Raw genomic sequence first — 9,375 nt, 5'->3', positions numbered from 1 at the left:
TGAAAATGAAATGGTATCAAGAGTGGAAGAAAATATTTTCAAAAAGAAATTTTATAAAATAACAAGGGTAACAAAAATGTACTCCATCTATTTTCCTAGCTTTCCCTGGATTGATTGACTCTAACAATATATTTTCTTCCCCTTGTTTCACTACTACAAAATGGATAATAGATAGCGCTTTTTTAAATAAGCGCTATCTATTNATGTGTGGAAGAATAGATATCGCTTATTTAAAAAAGCATTATTTATGTCTATGATAATAGATAACGCTTTTTTAAATAAGTACTATCTATATCTATTTAATATAATTTTTTTAATTAGTATTTTAAAATATATTAATAAAAACCAAATAGATAGCGCTTTTTATGGTACGTGCTAGTGATTAAAATATTTCCCACTCCCGCTACTACTCTTCTTGCAATTTGATTTTCACTCCAAGCTTCGTCTCGCGCTGCTCTTGCTTTCACTGTGCTGCTCCTTCGCGTTGCTCCTTCGCGCTGCTCCCCGGTTTGATTCGCGCTTCTCCTCCGTTTGATCAGTGGTTAGGGCTCCTCTCCTTCGTTTCATCAGCGTTAGCGCTCCTTCTCCTCCGTTCACAGTACGTTAGGGCTCCTTCTCCTCCGTTCACAGTGCGTTAAGGCCCCATCCCCTCCGTTTCATCAGTGCGTTAGGTGCCTTCGGCGGTTCTCCTTCAATTTGACGTGTACGTCTTTGCTCNCTCCTTCAGTGCACTCCCATTTCTCCTCCGTTTTAGGACTTCCATTTTCAGGTTTCACGTTCCTTCTTCCTCCTTCTCTTCTTGGCTTCGTTTCTCCTTTGCCCTTTATTTTCATGAAAAAACGTTTTTATCAGGTGTTGATCGTGCCATTGGTGTACTGGGTGTAGAATCTATGTTCGCTTCGGGCAAACCCTGAGGGAGAACAACACTCCTCTTGTGAGTTTTTAAATTTTGTAATTGTGTTATAGTTATAGCTATTTTATTTTAGCATATGGGTTGCGTGAATATTTGGGTTTGGTGACTCTGTTTTGCACGAGTGAGACTAATTCTTTGTGTAAATATGGAACAACAACTTCGGGTTCTGGTTTTAGGATTTGAATGGGGTCCAATGTCTCACGATTTTGAGTTTGGTCATGGAGAACAAGAAATTCCAGGTATGGAGAGTTATTTTAGTGTGATTGATTGCTTGTATGTGGTATGATTTGGGATTTAGATGTCACTTATTGGTGAAACCAGCGATGCAGAAAATAATGTGTTCGATTTGGGAGCATTTGTCGGTGACCTAGCTTTGGAAGAGGATCCGAGCACGTTTTCTTTGCTTTATACCACATTTAGTTTCAATTCGTACACTTTGAAGCCTGAAACTTTGGAATCAAAATTGCATTGCTAGTTGATTCATGTGTTTCGGTTAACTTTTGCAGCGATTATATATCGTTGGAAGGACCAGAGCATCGATGAAAATTTTAATTGCTACTCTAATTTATATTCCTTGTGGTTAGTTTGAGTATTTGATAAAAGTGTGGTTGTTTTACCAGCTTTATGGATTCATGTGGTTTGTGCCTTGTAAATTTTAACATTATGTGCAGGAACTTGGAGAGTTGGTGGTATTCTTGCTGTTTCTCGTGCATTTGGTGATAGACTCCTGAAGCAGTATGTTGTTGCTGGTCTAGAAATACAGGTGAGTTTACAATATATCTCATATTGTTAGATCCATAAATATCTGTGTACAGAGTGCATGATTTACTATATGAAACATCCATTCAGTAAATTAGAGACCAAACTCTGCTTCATATGTACTATAGCAAATCATAAAATCGTTTATATCTTACTGGACTGGACCGTTTCAAGGCCTCTGAAACTGGATTGAAGGAATCTGTAAATTACCAAGTCATTTCTCCTTATGATCTGGCAAAGTCTGTTATATCTGAAGTTAGCTGGTCAAATTTTCTGATATTATCTTTATCTTCGTGATTGGTTTATGACTATGTACTCTGCAATTCTCTCTCCCCTCAACCTTTATGAATGGTAGACTGATTGATTGGGCCAGGGTGCTGCTACTAGAACAGGAGAGGTTGTTGGAAGGATGTCAGGTGATATTGTTCTTATTCAAGATGCCATGGGTGAAAATGTATTAATTTTAATGAACCACCTTACAAGTCTTAAACCATTATCTTGTCTTTTGAGGTAAAAATTGTTTCTTTTCAGGTAGGACAGTTCTTACAGTGATTGACAACTTCCGTTGGAGGTTTTGTAATAGCATTCATCAGGGGATGGCTTCTAACTGTTTTCATGTTATTTTGCAGATTATGCATTTTGCAGAGGCAGGGGATAAAGCAAGGAATTTCTTCTAAAAAACATGCTTAACATACCTTTAGTTCAATCTTGGTAATGAAAAATCAAGTAATGAAAAATGCAAGTAATGTCACATACTTCATAGTTTGTATCAGGAGATANTCGATCATTAATTTGATTCCTTCATCTTCTACTTTTGCTTATGTTATTCATAATTTAGTTCAGTTCATTATGTTATATTATTCACAATGGCTGATAGTACATGTATTGATACCTTTCTTTCCTTCAAAAACAACAGTGACGGCTAACAAGTCAACTCAGGTTGAAAAGCAGANGAAGCAAGTGCAGATTAAACCAAATGTNGAAATCTGTCTGTCTCAATGATTTAAAGCTTGTTCTTGGACCAGAGTTGAAGATAGTTTTGATTATAAAGTAAGAAATAAGACTGTAAAGTCATTAATTATAAATTTAATTATAACTCATTAGTACTAAAGAACATGTCTTCAAAATATCCAACAATGATTTGAGAGCGTATAAATCTTCCTTGACATCAAATACGATGCTTTCAACCTTTTCAAAATTAATTTCATCCAATTCTGCTCGAAAGTTAATCAAACCTAGCATATGAGGGTAAATGATCTACAGAAAATGAGAGTGGTCCATGTGCTTCTTATTCAACATATATGATATACATATAACCATTACAGTTAATTAACCTTTGAATTTGGTCTGTTTAATTAGATTTATAACTACTTGATTTCATTTTTACTAATTGCATTGTTATTCTTTTTGTAGATTGCAGTTGTGAACTTTTCTTACACATACGGTGTGTTCAAAGTTGAGGTAGGATGAATATTATTTTATAGTTTGTTATTGCAAATAGTGTTAACTTGTATATATTGCTAATACTATATTGATTAATCTTGATAGATTAATAAAATATGGACCGAAAATGGATGTTTGCTAGTCGATTATCAAAAGAATATGAAGATGGGGTGAAAGAGTTTCGTAGATTTGCAGTTGAGCATGCAAAAAACCCTAGTAGAATCATTTGTCCTTGCTTGCAGTGTTGTCATTTAAAGATAGTGAATGTAGATGAGTTAGAAGAGCATTTAATATGCAATGGAATTGATAAAAGTTATTCATGTTGGACCAAGCATGGTGAAAATAAAAAAAAATTCATATAAATAATTATTTTCATCATAATACAAGTTATACACCGATAGAGACTGATGTAAGTTATCTTTATTCTTATAATTAATTTGTAATAAAATTTAGTTAACTAATTCTACATTATTTTTCTTTCTTGCAGTATTTTTCTAGTTGCAGATGCCAACATTATCATGAAAGTCAGATCAATGAAGTTAGGGAAAATTGGTGTTTTCATGTAATTAGTACATATAGGTTATGTTATGGTGATGTACAGTACTGATTGGATATATATGTTATGGTTGTATATATTATCTTATAAAAGCAGTGTCATGTGATGACATGTACTAAACGACTTAATGATTAAATTTTTAAATATTATTGGAACAATAATTTTTATTCATATTAACATTCTTTTTGAGCCTTTTGTCATATTTTTTCCATATTTTTTATTTCTTTGTATATAATATATAGTGTGGTGTGTATATAATAGAACTAATATTTTTATATTTTATTCTAAAATTAATTATTATTATTTTTTTAAATTTGAACCAATAGATAGCGCTTTTTTAGAGAAGCGCTATCTATTGCCAGAACCAATAGATAGCGCTTTTTTAAAGAAGCGCTATCTATTGTCAGAACCAATAGATAGTGCTTTTTTTAGAAGCGCTATCTATTAATAGATAGCGCACACATAGATAGCGCTTAGAAAGCGCTATCTATGATAAAAAAAAAAAAGCGCTATCTATGCACCTTTTTGTAGTAGTGTTTGATAAAGATAAAGAAAAGGGTATGAAAGTAAAATCATTGCTATGATGTTGGTGGTGAAGGTGGTAGTGGTTGGTTAATAAGTGTAGGCGAAAGGAATAAGTTGAAGGTGTTGTTAGAAAATTGCTTCAGGATTGAAACATGTCCACCTTTTCATTCTGTTTTATTTTTTTATTATTTCCCAAGTTTTAAGGAATCAATATTTTTTATATTTTCCTAGTTTTAAGGAATTAATTTAGGTTTGTTATTTCTTATTCATGCATTTTATTTAATGGCTTAATTCTAGGAACACTTTGTTAGTGGGTAGTTATTTTCAAATTTTATAAATTGCAATGTTCTCTGGTTTAATAAAATAAGTTTTCATTGTTCTCCTTCCATATATTCTCCTTCAATATATTTTTCCGTTCATTTCTGTTCATTTTTGTTCCCTATTAAAATCCTTTGCTCTCTCTTATAAACACCAACAATTGATATCTAGAGCTTTTTTCTTACAGACCTTAGAATGGATTCTGAAACAAGCTTTTTCCAAGCAACTCTTCCAATTTTCAATGGGAAAACTATGATCTTTAGGAAGCCACAAAAGAAGATTATGAAATCCTTCCGCTGCCTGACAATCCACTGTGGCCCAAATAAAAAATCATTAGGAGAAGAAAACCAGAAAAGCAAAAGCAAAGTCATGTCTTTATGCTGGCATCTCTGCAACCATCTTTACTAGGATCATGACTCTCAAATCAGCAAAAGCAATTTGGGATTATCTAAAGAGAGAATATACTAGAGATGAAAAAATTCGGAGCATGCAAGTGCTTAACTTAATGAGAGAATTTGAACTTCAAAGGATGAAAGAGTCTGCCACAATCAAGGAGTATTCAAACAGATTGTTGGGTATTGCCAACTAGATAAAAAATTTGGGAAGTAATTTTGCAGACTGCAGAATTGTTGAGAAAATTTTGGTGACCATACCAGAAAGGTGTGAAACATTTATTGCTTCTTTGGAAAATACAAAGGATCTTTCTAAAATCACTCTTGTTGGAGTGATACATGCCTTCCAAGCCCAAGAGCAACAAAGATTGATGAGGAAAGATTATGCTACTGAAGGTGCTCTTCTAGCCAAGTGCCAACAAACAAAAAACTACAAGAAGAATCATCCAGCCAACAATCAAAGCAGTGCAAATAATTACAACAAAGGAAAGGGGGGAAAGAAAAATTACCCTCTTTGTCAACACTGTGGTAAAATGGATCACCCTCCATTCAGATGTTCGAGGAGACCAAATGCGCTATGCATAAAGTGCAATCAAATGATACATGAAGCAGTCATATGCATGAGCAAAAATCAATCGCAAGAGGAAGAAACTAAAGTTGTTGATTAGGAGGAGGATGAAGATCAATTATTTCTGTCACCTATTTTGCAAGCAGTGAAGAAAATGAAAGTTGGCTTATTGATAGTGGTATTACAAACCATATGACTTATGACAAGGAGCTTTTCAAAATTTAAAGCCAACGAACATCACCAAAGTCAAAATAGGCAATGGTGATTATATTTCAGTCAAAGGATTCCAATGACAAGTTGCTCAAGTACAAAGTTAATTTCTGATGTCCTTTTTGTACCAGAAATTCAACAAAACCTGTTGAGTGTTGGCCAATTGATCGAAAGAGGCTTCAAAGTTGCTTTTGAAGACAATTTTTGTTTGATTAAAGATGCAGCTAGTCAAGAAATTTTCAAAATCAAAATGAAAGGAAAAGGTTTTGCTCTAAATCCATTGGAGGAAGAGCAAGTTGCCTTTCTTGTCAAGGAGAATATCACAGAAGTATGGCACAAGAGGCTTGGGCATTATCATCACCAAAGGCTGCTGAAAATGCAGTTTAAGAAAATGGCAGTTGATTTTTCAGAAATTGATGATCAAATACCAACATGCAAGACATGCAATTTGGAAAGCAAAAATGAATTCCATTCCCGAAGTCAACATGGAGAGCCACTCACAAATTGTAGCTCATCCACATGGATGTTTCAGACCCTCACAGAACACCTTCCTTAAAAGGTAATCTCTATTTTATTACCTTTATTGATAACTTCATCAGAATGTGCTGGATTTTTTTTTTCTTGAAGTTTAAATCAAAAGTGGCTCAAGTTTTTCGGAAGTTTAAGACAAGAGTTGAGGATGAAAGCAGCTGCAAAATTCAGATTGTAAGATTTGATGATGGGAAGGAGTATACTTTAGCAGAATTTGACAGGTTTTGTGAAGATTCTGGCATAAAGCATCAACTTACATCCCCTTACATACCTTAACAAAATGGAGTTAGTGAGCGGAGAAATAGATACATCATGGAGATGTCAAGATGCATGTTGCATGAGTAGAATTTGCCAAAAACATTTTGGGTAGAGGCAACAAATACATATGTGTTTCTTCAAAATAGGCTTCCAACAAAGGCTGTGAGAGAAATGACACCATTTGAGGCATGGTATGGTTATAAACCATCTCTAAAATTTCTTAAAGTATTTGGTTGTTTGTGTTTCACTCATGTTCCACAAAGTAAGCGTGACAAGCTTGATATGAGAGCTTCACCAGGCATTTTTATAGGCTACAGTTCTGTCAGTAAAGCCTATAAAATTTTCCCGCCACAAACTGGAAATATTATTGTTAGCAGGGATGTTCACTTCATGGATGATAAAGAGTTGAACCTGGATGGTGCAGAAAAGAAGGGTCAAAACATGGAAGACCTGAAACTCAAGTTTTCTAGTTCAAGTATTGAAGAAGAAGAAGAAGAAGATGACTGGCAGAATCAAATAGTGGATGATGCTCTTGTAAGAGGAACAAGGTTGCTCTCAGATGTTTGTGAAAGGTGCAATATTGCCTTATGTGAACCTACTGACTGTGCATAAACAAAAAAGGGTCAAAGGTGGATAGATGCAATAAAGGAGGAGTTGTCAATGATAGAGAAAAACAAAACTTGGATCCTAGTGGATAGACCTCAAGACATGAAGGTAATTGTAGTCAAGTGGGTGTTTAAAACAAACTTCATGTTGATGGCTCAATCAACAAACACAAAGCTAGGCTGGTGGTTAAAGGGTATGCCTAAATCTTTGGTGTTCATTATTCGGATACTTTTGCTCCTATTGCTAGATTGGACACAATCAGGTTAATCATTGCAATAGCTGCAAAAAAGAGCTGGAAAGTGTTCCAATTGGATGTAAAATCAACCTTCTTAAGTGGCATCTTACAGGAAGAAATTTATGTTGAGCAACCTCAAGGATTTGTGAAGGAAAGTGAGGGAGATAAATTCTATCTTCTCAAGAAAGCCCTTTATGGTCTAAAACAAGCTCCAAGAGCTTGGTCTAGCAAAATTGATTAATATTTGCTAAATTTTGGATTTAAGAAAAGTCTATCAGAAACAACCTTGTATGTCAAGCACAATGACACTGAAATTCTCATTGTTTCATTATATGTCGATGACCTACTAGTTACAAGAATCAATACATAGCATATTCAAAACTTCAAACAAGAGATGATGAAGGTATTTGAAATGATAGATCTTGGAGTTATGTCATGCTTCCTTGGCATGGAGATCAAACAAGGGCAAGCTGAATTTTTCGTATGTCAGAAAAAGTATGCAAAGGAAATACTAAAGAAATTTCAAATGGAAGAATGCAAGACAGTAAGCATTCCAAGAGAAGTTGCACAAAGAAGATGGTGTTAACAAAGTTGATGAAGGATATTTCAGGAGCTTGATCGGTTGCTTGACGTACCTCACTGCAACAAGGCCTGATAATTTAAATGTTGTAAGTATTTTTTTCTCGATTCATGCATTGTGCAAGTGAATTACCTCTCAAGGCTGCCAAAAGAGTGATTCGGTATGTGAAAGGTACAAGTGATTTTGGTGTTAAGTTCACATGGAGCAAAGAATTTAAGTTGGCAGGTTTCTCTGATAGTGACGAAAGATGTTCTATGGATGAAATGAAAAGTACTTCAGGCTGCTGTTTTACTCTTGAATCAAGTGTTTTCTTTTGAAGCTCAAATAAGCAAGAAATTGTGGCTCAATCCACTGTAGAAGCTAAGTTTATTGCAGCAACAACTATTGTCAATTAATCTTTATGGTTAAGAAAGATTTTAATTGATTTAAGTCTGGAGCAGAAAGAAAGTACCAAGATTTTTGTTGACAACCAAGCTGTTATCGTTATTTCCCATAATCTTGTATTTCATGGGAAAACTAAGCATTTCAACCTCAAGTTGTTTTTTTTAAGAGAAGTGCAGAAAAATGAAGTTGTGACTTTAATTCATTGCAAGTTTGAAAATCAACTTACAGATTTATTTATAAAACCACTCTCAGTCAACAGGTTCGAGCTTCTAAGGAAAAAAATGGTGTTTGCAGCTCCTAAAACAAGAAGGAGTGTTAGAAAATTGCTTCAGGACTGAAATATGTCCACCTTTTAATTTTGTTTAACTTTTTTTTATTATTTCCCTAATTTTAAAGAATCAGTTTAGGTTTGTTATTTCTGATTCATGCATTTTATTTAATGGCTTAATTCTAGAAACACTTTGTTAGTAGGTAGTAATTTTTAAAATTTATAAATTACAATGTTCTATGGTTTAATAAAATAAGTTTTGATTGTTCTCCTTCCATATATTCTCCTTCAATATATTTTCCTTTTCATTTCTGTTTATTTTTGTTCTCTATTAAAAACCTTCTCTCGCTTTTATCAACACTAACAAGTGTTAAGGGTGGTGACCACTTTTAAGAACTTCTTATTTTGCTCAGCCTTTATGGTAGCAAGTTCGACGATAATATGAGCAACATGCTACGTCATGAGATATTGTATGTGTCACAACAAGGCAAGAGAAGTTGGGTCAGAAAGTAGATTAGGATTTGGGTTATGGTGTTTAAAGGTTAAAGAAAAAAGGTGATGGTTTGAAGAGAGGGTGTGGACAAGGTGGTTGTGGTAACTTAGTTGATTGGTTCAACAATGTGGGAAGGAGAAGGAGGTGGTTTAGGAATGGGTAGGGATAGGGGTTGAGTGATGCTTCAATGATCTCTTGAAGAAGAGCTTCATCCAGCTCTAACATAATAGACGATGTCATAGGAGAGCTTGGTCGTATGGTGGCTTCTTCAAGGTCAATTTGAGAACCAAGGGTTGTATGATAAAAGCGGCTCTACTCTTCAAGACAAAGCAATTA

General features: G+C 34.4%; 1 non-coding gene across 10 annotated transcripts; it reads left to right on the top strand.

Moving 5' to 3' along the window:
• Window positions 1-352: 352 nt before the first annotated feature.
• Window positions 353-3,801, top strand: LOC106770193. 10 transcript variants are annotated; one of them, XR_002669356.1, is made up of 8 exons: window positions 353-769; window positions 853-934; window positions 1,090-1,152; window positions 1,585-1,676; window positions 2,046-2,383; window positions 2,589-2,722; window positions 3,086-3,133; window positions 3,603-3,801. It is a non-coding gene; the product is annotated as an uncharacterized LOC106770193 (transcript). The 10 variants fall into 10 exon arrangements; XR_002669353.1 differs by having other exon boundaries at window positions 1,090-1,492; XR_002669354.1 differs by having other exon boundaries at window positions 1,585-2,383.
• Window positions 3,802-9,375: the final 5,574 nt, after the last annotated feature.

The sequence above is a fragment of the Vigna radiata genome, chromosome 8 (assembly GCF_000741045.1).
Source record: "Vigna radiata var. radiata cultivar VC1973A chromosome 8, Vradiata_ver6, whole genome shotgun sequence".
In the NCBI taxonomy this organism is placed as follows: Eukaryota; Viridiplantae; Streptophyta; class Magnoliopsida; order Fabales; family Fabaceae; genus Vigna; species Vigna radiata.
Note: the sequence above shows the minus strand (reverse complement) of the source record. Positions and strands in the feature narration are given on the sequence as shown.